The following is a 12,514-nucleotide window of genomic DNA, read 5'->3' as shown; positions in this document are numbered from 1 at the left end:
ATAAAAAGTTATGGTGACTGTTTGGTGGTGTACTGCTGGGGTTGTTCACAATAATTTCCCGAATTATGGTGAAAATATCACAGCAGAGATATCTTGCCATGAAATTGACAAAATGCACGGCGTACTGAAACGTCTTTGTCCAGCATTGCTAAACCGTAAGAGGCCAATTCTTCTTCACGATAACGCCAGGCCACATGTCGCAATGTCTACCCTGCGGAAACTTAAGGACTTTCGATACAAAAGATCCATATTCACCCAGCATCTCGCCTACAGTCTTCCACATTTTTAGGCATTTTGAACTCTTATTGAGTGTAAAAATTTTAGAAATCGAGGTGAAGTTAAAAATAAACCAAATTAGGGAATGATGCACGCTTCCTATATCGTCACATAATATTGTGAAAAGTCGTGACTTCGATGGGTGCGACTTGATATAATTAATAATTTCATCCAAAACTTTCTTAAAAGAGGCTGACATTTGTTTAATAGATAATAAAAAAAGCTTGCGTTATCAGTACTCATTGTTATCAGTGTTTTTAAATTTTATTCATTCATTCTTCGTTTATTTTTGTAAATGTGATTTTTTCTCAATGTTCGCCGCAGACTTTGAAGGTTTGGGGTTTGGAAGCCGTTATAAGGAATGCGGCTGTAATCAGAGATGACTTGGTTTTCCAAGGGTGCTTCGAAGACCAAGGACTTGCTTTCCAAAGGTCAAAGCTGGGGGTGACCAACCCACCACAAATTGACGTGATATCTAACATATTTTCTCCTTTGTCTTCCATTAAACGGTTTGTAACCAGATATTTACTCTTAAATCAATTATTTTATCGTCGTTTATTACAAGTAAGTTTGTACATACTCTAACAAAACCTACACTACTAGTTCACAATCGATGTTACATTACGAGCCGTTTGAAGCGACTTGAAACGCTTACTAGGAAACAATGATAATCTTGCTATAAGTCTAAGTGGAGAAATCTGATCAGATTGGGTTGGTTTTAGGCAGGGTTATGGACGGGGTAGGTTTCATATTCATGATTCAGTCTTTTTACAAAATATAAGAAAGAAACAAGGTCAGTTTTCTTAATAACCGAAAGGGGAATATTTTGTTCGTCCTAACTAGTTTTTAATAATAACTAGGACGTCTCAAATATTAAATTATGTATTGATTTGAAATATATTGTATAACATTTGTCAAGATTGTTAACAGTTCATAATATTGGAAAATTTTGATCACTTTTAGCTATAGTCTTTTGACGATTACTTTTGACCAAAAAAAATCAGTCTCCTCGCCAATTTACTCAGATTTGATTTAATTTAATTTGGAAAAGTTTAAGATGGAAATATTGTCTTTTAATAAAGGAAATTCCAGTGATAGGTCAAACATCCTTAACTTTTCTAAGCCATTTTTCACCGCTTTCCGTGTCGTGAAACTGTAGCTCGTCCTGAAAGCTATTTTAATTGGTTGTCCCGCTCTGACATATACCCCCTTTGTGAAAATGAGAATATAGCCTCTCGGAACCACAACCGTGAAAAAGTGAACAAGAGCGGGGTCACTTTAGGGTTTAATTTATATGACCGCATAAAATTTCAGAACGCAACAGGGAAAGTTTTACTCTGACCCTTACTGTTCTGAAAAAGTAAAATGTACGAAATGGTCTCTAAAATAAGTCAAGCTGCAACTAAGTTGCCAAGTTGTTGGTATTCACGGAGCAGCCGGCTAAGTTTTAAGTGTGGTCCCGAAGGACTTGGTCTCTGTGTTCCGAGAAGGGAAGTGAATAACGATTTCCGTCAACTTTTCTGTTGTCCGTTTCTTCTTTCAGTCGTGATTCCGGCGGAAATAATGAAAAAACCGAAATCGAAACGGTACTTGCCATAATAAATTTTGCCATTAGTCACACTCACACAGTACTACAAAAATTGAGAAACAATGAAATTCAATGTACTTAACGTGCTTAATTGCTTTGCATGGTTGGTTCAAAAAATAATTCCATCACAACTCTGCAATAACAACCATGTCAATTGGTTTCTGGTGCAATTTTCCGTAATTAAAAAGTTACAATTAATTAAGGTTTTTAGTTGAGATAAAAAAGTCAATGGCACGAGAAGGATTCGAACCCACGATCTTCGGCTAGATACGCCGCTGCTCTACCACTTGAGCTATGCTTTTGAGCTTTCCCTCCTTTTTGCCTTTTTCCAAATGTCGTGTAATCGGGCTGGATTCTCGCTAATGAAATGGCCACGGAGAGCTTTAGTGAAGTATACTTCATTTTAATTCATTAAATTCACTAATTTCGTGGTCCGCTTGACCAATTAATATATTACGATTAATTAAGGTTTTTAGTTGAATTAGTATATAGTTTTTTTTGGTAAGAACTGGCAATCAATGTAAAATGGACTCCACTGGTTAGGTATATTATAATGGGTAAATTACAGCTTAATTTGGTCATTCCCGATCATTTTAACCTATCCTCGCTGGTTAGTTCTGTCAGACGCTTTTCAGTGACGCCTTGTTCAGTATGTCTATGTAATTTCTGTGATAAGCAGAACTACAGATTCGTCACCCTGCCGATCACAGAAATAAATCTTACAATTGTTTAACTCATAAATGGACAATGTGCCCAAAGTTAAAATGAATTAACGCTAATCATAAAACATTTCTTACTTAATTCATAAGACTATTGGGCAGTGCTACTAACTCAAACAATTGTGTTATGAGTCCTATTCATTTATCCTTGTTTACAGATGATCTGTCTCTAGCTCTTAGTTCGTGCAGTAAATGTCATTTCTTATAATCGTCATACCTCTTTTAAAAATATTCCACTGTTCGTGGGAGATAGTGAACAATGGAATTTGATAAATCAAGGATTACCCTTCACATTCAGGATAGGAAGTAGATTCAGCTCAAAAATGAATTCTCTTAAATGTCAGGGAATGGTTGTTGTAAAGGAATACAATGTCATGTCTACAAAAAATAAATGCCTCTCCATACAAGTTCAAGCTTCAAATCGCAAGTTTTGATTCCACCGTCCGCTAAAATCTCTCTCTCTCTCTCTCTCTCTCTCTCTCTCTCTCTCTCTCTCTCTCTCTCTTCCACCAGATTAGTGATCCGTAGGTTATTCTGGGTCTTATTAACTCATCCATGGTACATACACATACTCACAAAACCACACACATTCACTCAGGCTCNAATGAAATGGCCACGGAGAGCTTTAGTGAAGTATACTTCATTTTAATTCATTAAATTCACTAATTTCGTGGTCCGCTTGACCAATTAATATATTACGATTAATTAAGGTTTTTAGTTGAATTAGTATATAGTTTTTTTTGGTAAGAACTGGCAATCAATGTAAAATGGACTCCACTGGTTAGGTATATTATAATGGGTAAATTACAGCTTAATTTGGTCATTCCCGATCATTTTAACCTATCCTCGCTGGTTAGTTCTGTCAGACGCTTTTCAGTGACGCCTTGTTCAGTATGTCTATGTAATTTCTGTGATAAGCAGAACTACAGATTCGTCACCCTGCCGATCACAGAAATAAATCTTACAATTGTTTAACTCATAAATGGACAATGTGCCCAAAGTTAAAATGAATTAACGCTAATCATAAAACATTTCTTACTTAATTCATAAGACTATTGGGCAGTGCTACTAACTCAAACAATTGTGTTATGAGTCCTATTCATTTATCCTTGTTTACAGATGATCTGTCTCTAGCTCTTAGTTCGTGCAGTAAATGTCATTTCTTATAATTGTCATACCTCTTTTAAAAATATTCCACTGTTCGTGGGAGATAGTGAACAATGGAATTTGATAAATCAAGGATTACCCTTCACATTCAGGATAGGAAGTAGATTCAGCTCAAAAATGAATTCTCTTAAATGTCAGGGAATGGTTGTTGTAAAGGAATACAATGTCATGTCTACAAAAAATAAATGCCTCTCCATACAAGTTCAAGCTTCTTTTCTCTCTTCTGTTTTTCTCCCTCTCTTTCTTCCTGTTGCTCTCTCTCTCTCTCTCTCTCTCTCTCTCTCTCTCTCTCTCTCTCTCACTGTATCTATCTATCTATCTTTCTTGACTAATGACTTTTAAGGCTTTTACGGTTAAAACCCCTAATTTAATATAAAAGTCAATTTTCGAAATACATAGATTAGAGGGCTTTTCGGAAATATTCTCTGGGAATAACGTCTAGGCAATGGTTTGAAAGAGAAGAACGAGGAGTAGGTCTTGTAGCGATCCATTACCCTACATACAACGAATCCTTGCTGATCAATAGATTAGACGACTTAGACCAGCCTTTTCCTATTAACCTGTTCTTATGCTAGTTCGGCACGCAATCCTAGTACTAGCCTGTTTATGTTGCCCCACCCCGGCCAAGATCAATTATCTCGGAATATGTGCAAATTCTATTCAAGGGGGGGGGTTATTTTCGACCAGCCCATTATTCTCGTCGTATTGATTTCTGACGTCATATCTTTTCTGGCGAACTTTTTGATGCTTTTTGACTTTTGATTCTACAAACGTTTCCACTTTGACGTGTTACAACCACTTGGATAAAGCTAATTGATTTTTACAACTTTAAAAATAGACTATCAGCAGTTTTCAAATATAATAAAACCATTTCAAGGACTATATATTTTTTAATCGGCAGAGTATTAACCAAATAACCATAACATTAAGCAAAAATTAATTTTATCTAAACACCTATACAGAATTAACAATAGTGTACTCAATCAAATTTTCATTGTAGTTCAGAAATTAATATGCCAAAGGTTTATGTGAAAATTATTAAACAAGTTCATTGTTCACAATTCATATTACATTAAATAAGTTAATTTATTGAATATACAAAATATATTAAATTGCCTTGTTTGTTTTTTAGCGCTATTTACAACATATACTTGCGTACCTCTGGGAAACAAGACCTCTGTCTATGTTCTGAATTGTGGGAAATTTTATAGAATTTTATTGATTGAAAAGGAAACTGGATTTCTTTGACTAGTATGTACACAGATTAATTTTATGCATTACTAATAAATAATGATAGTATTTTTTCCTTTTAAAGGAGTCTATTTTCGTCATAAATTGGTGGCTTCTGTAAGACAAGGATTGGATAACACTATTGGAGTGATGAAAAAGTTTATTCTGGAACTTATTTTTGCCTCATGACATCACAAAAGAACGGTGAACGACTTAAAAAAAACATGTACCAAATCCTGAATATGGCTAAATGCGTATTTCTAACAGTCCAAACCAGCTAGGATAAGCAGACCAACATGATTGTTAACTAACAAGTTACATAAAAAATAAGCAACTTACAATGCGCTTCACTATTTGTTGAACTGGATCACTTACTGGGAACACATACTTCAGTGAGGAACCGTCTGTTTTGTTGCCCGTGTCCTTATTCTATCACGATTTGACGATTAAAAAAAAAACATTTTAGATCATTCAGAGATCACGACTTAAAGTCAAATTTTGCCGCTCTCCTGATACAGAATCACACGAAACAAACCCAATAGATTGGTCAAATGTGATTAATAAACAATGAACAAAAAAGCTTAAATGTTTGTATGATCAAATTTGTCCCGTTGTTCTTTTATGTATATACAATTGTAATTATTTTAATTATCTAATCGGTTTTAATTATTAAAGTAATCTCGTTCCGAATAAAAAGTGGCAATTATTCATTAACTGCTGCACACTCATCATAAACAGATACGCCTGTAACCGAACATTCTTAACCATATANTATATATATTTATGGTATTTATTTATAGTCACTATCTATTTAAAAGAATACTTGTAAAAAGAAAAAAACGTTTTAAAAGTATCCCTATATGTATAATTTTAACAAATGACCTACCACCTAAGTAAACAAATAAAAATTAAATAAGAAATAAGTCCAATCAAGAAATAATTAAGTACAATTATTATTGTATATTGATTATTGGTTTTGTAAGTAGAACCCTAAGAAACGCATAATTAATCCCGCAAGTTGGGTAGCAGTGCAATAATTGTTATTCTTGGACCACTTTCCTGTTCCCAAAACATCAAAAAGGACGAAAGTTTAAACGTACTGAAGAACCTAGAAATATACAAGCAAAGAGCACTCGAAACTTATAAATTGTCACATTCCCACTATAACGTTCAAAACATGTCAGCATTAAAAAGCGCAAAAAAATTCGAGAAATTATCACCGACAGATAGTATAACAACCGACATTACCACCTACAACGGACAACGAAATATAACTACAGTTATAACCAAGTGTATCAAATTATACTAGACGTGATATAACATTTCGAACTCTCCAGTAAAGTTCCTCACTGAAGACGACCCAAAGCCGAAACACACTTCACTGACATGAAAACCGTGAATGTACACAGACCCAGTAGTTACTCAGTCGGGTGAACTCACTTGTCGTTAACTTCTCTGCATTTATTTCCTGTACCCCAGGTCAATTATCGGATTATATAACCATACTTCAAAGAGAGATCTGGCGAGTAAACCGGCGATTGAATTGAATTGAAACGATCACATCAGGGACTTATCAGATCAGGATCAGAGGCCTCTTGAGATAAAGAATGTGATTGCAGGTATGCTACAGGGGTCAATACTCGCCCTGCTGTACGTTTCCCTTCTGACATACACAGATGAGAATGCCCTTAACTCCATATACGCAGATGGTACTGCCATATTACCAAGTAGCCGGCTTTCACAATATGAAATGCATACTCTTATGCTCCAAAACACATATCAACATTCAAAAATGGAATATTCTTTGTAAAATACATTTAACCCCTTAAAGCCTTTACACCGCGAGATTGGTGCTAGAAATAAGTACACAACGAATTGTTTCCCAATACGACCAATTTATCTATTAAGGACTTACATTTGATAAAAGTCAACTTGGTATCAGCACTACAGACACTTAATAAACTATCTAAAGTGCTTCACTACCTTATAACTTATCAACTTACTCAAACCTTTACGGATGTACGGGTGCTTTACGTTTACGGATTGGCTAAACATTACAACTTTTAAATATTACAAAGCTTTCTATAAAAGAGTTTACGAATATTTTTTTCTCGGACTACTTATTTAAGCAATAATAAATACACTTCACAATGTCTTCACTTATCAACTAGCTTTTCCTCTTTCTTATTCCAAACATTTTTACAGTATGTTGCAAAATATCGATCAGAGACCTCTTGTGAGATGGTCCAGAGCGGCTACTAATAGGAAGCTCTCTAATATCAAATAATGTGTAATAAATAAATGAAATTTTAAAAAACCTATAGCATCTATTTGTGTTAATAATTTCCCATTTATTATTTGGGTGAAGGAAGTTTTTGTTTTGTCTAATCTATTTTATATTAAGTTTCCTTACAACTAAATAAAATAAAATAATAGAAAATCATTTCAAATATATCTTTGGCTTTGATACGTATATTTATGACATGACAAAAGAACTGCAATTATAAGAATTGTTGAATGAAGTTGTGTTTCAACTGGTAGGTGGGTTTTTGCAGTGCAAAAAGAGCGGGATGTCTTATTTAAGACACTAAACGTTCAGTACTTTCTTTTTTTTTACATATTTATAATATTTTTTAAAACCGATAGAACAATAGAACAGCAAATTCAAATTTTCAATGATCAAAACCTGCCGTCATGGTCATGTATTCTTGCCTCATACTTTTCCTAAATTCGAGATCTTGTGGTCAGGTGATGGCTATTCTGCCACGCCGCTTTTCCAAATTCTTCACCTGTATTTCCTGTTGACTCTTCATTTGAAATGGCGACATTTGTATCTGTTCCGGCTGTTCTTGTTCTTCTTTTGTCTTTTTTCCGATCCTAACCAATCCTGTTTGAAAGCTTCTCTTCGGCATTCTCATGTTCAAACTTATTGGGAGTTCATCGATTTTCCATTGCTCATATTTTGCTATATTAGCTGCTATCCTGCTATGAGGTGCAAACGGTATCAACTTCAAAGGTCCAATCGGTCTGTTAGAATTTTCAAAGTTTAAATTCGCGTTTATTTTATCTGGAGCTACTACCAAACAAGACGCCTTAGCAGAAAACCCGCGAATTGGTCCCATTCCGAATTTTTGTTGATGCCTCCAATAAGAAATTTCTTCGCACAATATGTAATCACAAAACACTTCTGATCTGTTCTCTTTAAGGCCTAAGCATTCTGCATAATCATCATTATCTTTACTGTAAGTTTTCCTGGAGAAATTTTGCATATAGTCATCGTAGTGATTTTTTACGTTAAATCTTTCCAAAACATTAGTATCATTTCGGGCGACATTTTTTTTAATATGATCGGTAGCGATTTTCGGGACATTTTTCTTTTTATGCTTTGTACTTTCAACAATCCTGTTAACAATATCTTCCACTATCTGTGACCTCTGTACGGTATCTAAATAGTAATCCCTTTTCCACTTTCTATTCGGTTTTTTTGGCACATCTCTCGTACCAGTTTTAGCTTTACAAGTGATAATTTTACTTGAAATTGGTTTTTGATTTGGTTTCCTTCCTTTCGTACAATTTGGAGGGATTGAAGCACGGTCTCCGTCGCCTTTTCTACACAGTGTTCGTCCTGATACTTGGCGTTTTCCCAATTTTTTTGTAGTAGTTCTATCACGGGTTTTACGAACGGTTGGCGGTTTAATTTTATTTGGGCGACTAACTTTAATTTTTCTCTTTGGCGTTTTCTTTTCGGTCTTACATCGAGAATTATTCTTCAATTGATAAGTGTGAGCTCTACTGCTAACCTGTTGGATTTTCCTTGTTGAAGGGTTAGGTACAAACTTTCTGGGTGTTTTTCTACAATTCTCTGGACAATTTTTCGCTATAATACAGACGTTTTCGTCTTTTACAGCCAAATATGAATAAACATCTTTCGGTTTTTTATCATTTTCTTTACGTGGATTGCACTTGAGAACCTCTTTGCAAGTGAATAGTACTTCTTCCAGTACATCTAATGGCATACTTGTAAGAGGAAACACCTGAATTTTTTTATTAGATTTTGTTAAAATAGCTTTCTTAACTGGATTACACTTTGAGCATATTCCTCGTAATCGATTCCATAATGCTACACGTTTCTTTTTACTACTACTAGAAGAAATTGACCTTTCATTTAAACATTTCATCAATCCCATCTTTTTACCTTTTGAAGAAGTAATTTGCTTTCTTACAACTTTCCTTGACCCCTTTCTATGCATCTTCGGCAAAGATTTTTTTGATAAAATTTTCCTTGACCTTTTCCTATGCATATTCGGCAAAAATTTTCTTTTCAAACGAGTACTTTTTAATGAAGTCTCATATGATGACTTATACATCTTTCGAGTTCTAGGAATTTTGTGACGAGAAAACTTTATTTTCGGTTTATTGCAATTGTTGAGCCGTATTTGCCTACCATTATATTTTTTAAATTTGGCAATTCGGATTGCTCTTTTTCTCTTTTGGGTTTTATTTCTCTGCCTCTTCGAAACAAGCGCGCTTCTATATCTAATTATCTTTTTTTTCGTGTATGGTTTTTTGGCGGTGTGTTTTTTGTTGATTAGTACTTTATCATAATCTAATTCAACCAGCGATTTCTCCCCGCTTTGGTGGATTGAAAAGTTATCCATGTAAGAATCGTCCATGTTTCTTTTTCTCTTTAGCTTTGATGTACTGCTGCGAAAGTTTGCGCTTTTGCCCCTGTAATAGCTTTCAGATGGATAATACTGCATTTTTCGACTTCTGGACCGATAGCCAAATTGGTCAAAATCAAATGAATTTTCACGGAGAACTTTTTTTACGGTTTGACTTTTAAGTTTTTGCACGGCTTCGTACATCAAATCATCTATAACTGAATTGAAACTGATCTTTCCGGAATAACTCCCTCCGTAAGTTTCGAACAGATATCTAGCAGCTTGCTCTTCGGCATCTTTATGTTGCGCCTTAATTAATCTATGTCTATTACTGGATAAATGTTGGACATTAATATAAGTCATACCCATAAACCCAAAATGGAATAATCGTTTAGTTACATTTTATTACGCATTTTCCAATAAAATTCCAATCCTGTTATCGGCCAGATTGATTTAAACATCTGTTCGATCGTTCGATAAATTCAAAAGCTAATGCCCCTTTCTTTATGTACATATGTTAAAATGTAAACTCACTCAAGTGACGGTCTCGTGAAGGGTATGCGAATTCTCAAAGTTTACTAAATTTAGACTTAAAAGCCAAAAATGTAATAACGTGTACTTTGTTGTCATGTGCTGTTTTAATGATGTTTAAAAGTGACATATGTATTTTTCAAAGTGCCGTTTTGGTTTGGAAAATGTTGAATAATCATCTTGTCTTCACGTGTTAGTGGACGACGATTGTATTAATACGCCATTTTTAAACCAGGAAATTGTTGAAACATGGGCCAGCAGGTATTTCTCACGTAATAATAATAATCGCACGCTATTCTTTCATCAGCATGCCCGTTTTGGATTATTTTTTAATACAGACATCTTCGAGACAAAGGGTAAAAATCCTATTAAACTTAACATGGTATAAAACATTGTTTTCCCTTTTATCTGCTACGCCGTGGATAACGATCTACACATCCACACGCTGTGATTTGCATATATACCTAAATTAAACGTTCGTTGAAAATGAAAGTTGAAAAATTAAAAAATTCACCTCCCAACTGTAGGATAAAGAAATAAAAGAAAAGGTGTTTTATATTAGATATTATTTTTACAGTCTGAATTCTGAAACGTCTACTTGACTACAGGTCTTACAATTATATAACATTGTACGAGAACAAACGTTAGTGCGCATGTTCCGCCTTTTTCATAACAATTCAAATTTACATTCCAACACCAACTTCGTGATTACAGTAATGAGTACTCTCTAGTGTAATCCGTCTCGCTGAGCTGAGCTTCTGTATTTTTCGTGGCAGTTTCGTTTTTATATATGTATGCTATCTGAAATATCTCATGCGTAAAAGCATATATTTACACATAGTCGAGTAAATAGAACTAATATCAAATATTTTGAACCTGGATCAACGGTTCGTCTTTTTGGAAAGTTAAAGTTACTAAAAGGTGGTTGTATAACGAAAAACGAAAAATGTAATATAAACATAATGTCAATAATTTTTTGTTCTAATTATGTGTTTATATTGATCAACTGTTCTTAAATAGGTAAATCACAGAAAGTTACCGAAAACGACTTGGGTCTACTGAAAAATCAGCAACGATAAAAACTTTTTTGCTTAATATCTACAATTGTATTTCTATTGTTCACAACCATCAGATTGGAATTAATTTTGACATGTGACTTAATCGGCATTATAGGGGAAGCTACCTATAGGGCAGTCGCATTAGATTAATCATTTAAAATGTCTATTATCAATATTCTCATCAGCCGTCGAAGGGATAATTGAATTTGTATGTTGTGTTTAATTTTCTGTGAATTTACTATAATTGGTTTTGACGAATGAAAAAAATAGTTAAGAAGTGTGAAGAACTCCGTGAAGTGTTATAGTAGCACAAATTGGAGAGAAGGTCTTTTTGCCATTTTTCATGCACGATTTACATTTTTCTCCAAGTTTTATAGATGTAGTAACCTGTTGTTGCTTTAGCCAAGGAAGAATAGTTTACAAAGAACCCTAAGGAAAATGACACAAGATTTTACTTCTGATAAATCTACAGTAGGAATAGCTTCAGATGAGACTGTAGCCCTGAAGTGTCATTGCAGCGAAGAATGGAAGCACCACAGAACCAAAGAAAACGATAAAGGATTATCAAAAAATTGGGCAGAAGGAAATCTTTTTCTCTCGACAGAAACAATTTACGCAAGATAATAGGAAGACGTCATCCATGGGCCAGAGTGTCGAGCGCTTAGTCGACTACTGGTTCGCCAAGATTCGGTCTCAAAAATATGAAAAAAAACTGCCTTGACAAAGAGGAATCTGAAGATACATCATACGATATTTGTTACAGAGTATTTCCTAGACGCGAAAAAATATCGCCTATGTCAGTTTTGAATGATAGAAGCGGCCGTTCAAAGACAACCCAGCAGCATCCATAAAGGCATGGAACACACTAGGGATATCGAAAGCTCCTTTAAACTATGAGAAATGTTGAGGATAGAAATCATCACGAGAAGCTCCTTATCAATCAAGTGCCCCCATCATTGAATCTCAAGAAATTATAATGAGGCATTTAGATTTAGGTCTCTACATTCCATGATCCATCAGTGTCACCGCGATTCGGATGTCTTTTTATTCTCCTTGAGCAAAGCCATGTTGTCCGGGTATTCATTTTTCAAATCTTCGAACTGGTCAGTACCTACTGCCTAATCATAAAATCGTGCCTGTCTGATCGTTACTCCAGAGTTAGACGCGACACAGCGACATTATTAGACCTCTAAATTACACGATATATACTTCTGATATTCCCATCTTCCCAGAAACAATTCCTTCCCGTGGACAATTAATCAATTAATCTACCCCCTGTCGAAC

Source organism: Cimex lectularius, unplaced genomic scaffold (genome assembly GCF_000648675.2).
Source record: "Cimex lectularius strain Harlan isolate CLEC.00 unplaced genomic scaffold, Clec_2.1 scaffold65, whole genome shotgun sequence".
In the NCBI taxonomy this organism is placed as follows: Eukaryota; Metazoa; Arthropoda; class Insecta; order Hemiptera; family Cimicidae; genus Cimex; species Cimex lectularius.
Note: the sequence above shows the minus strand (reverse complement) of the source record.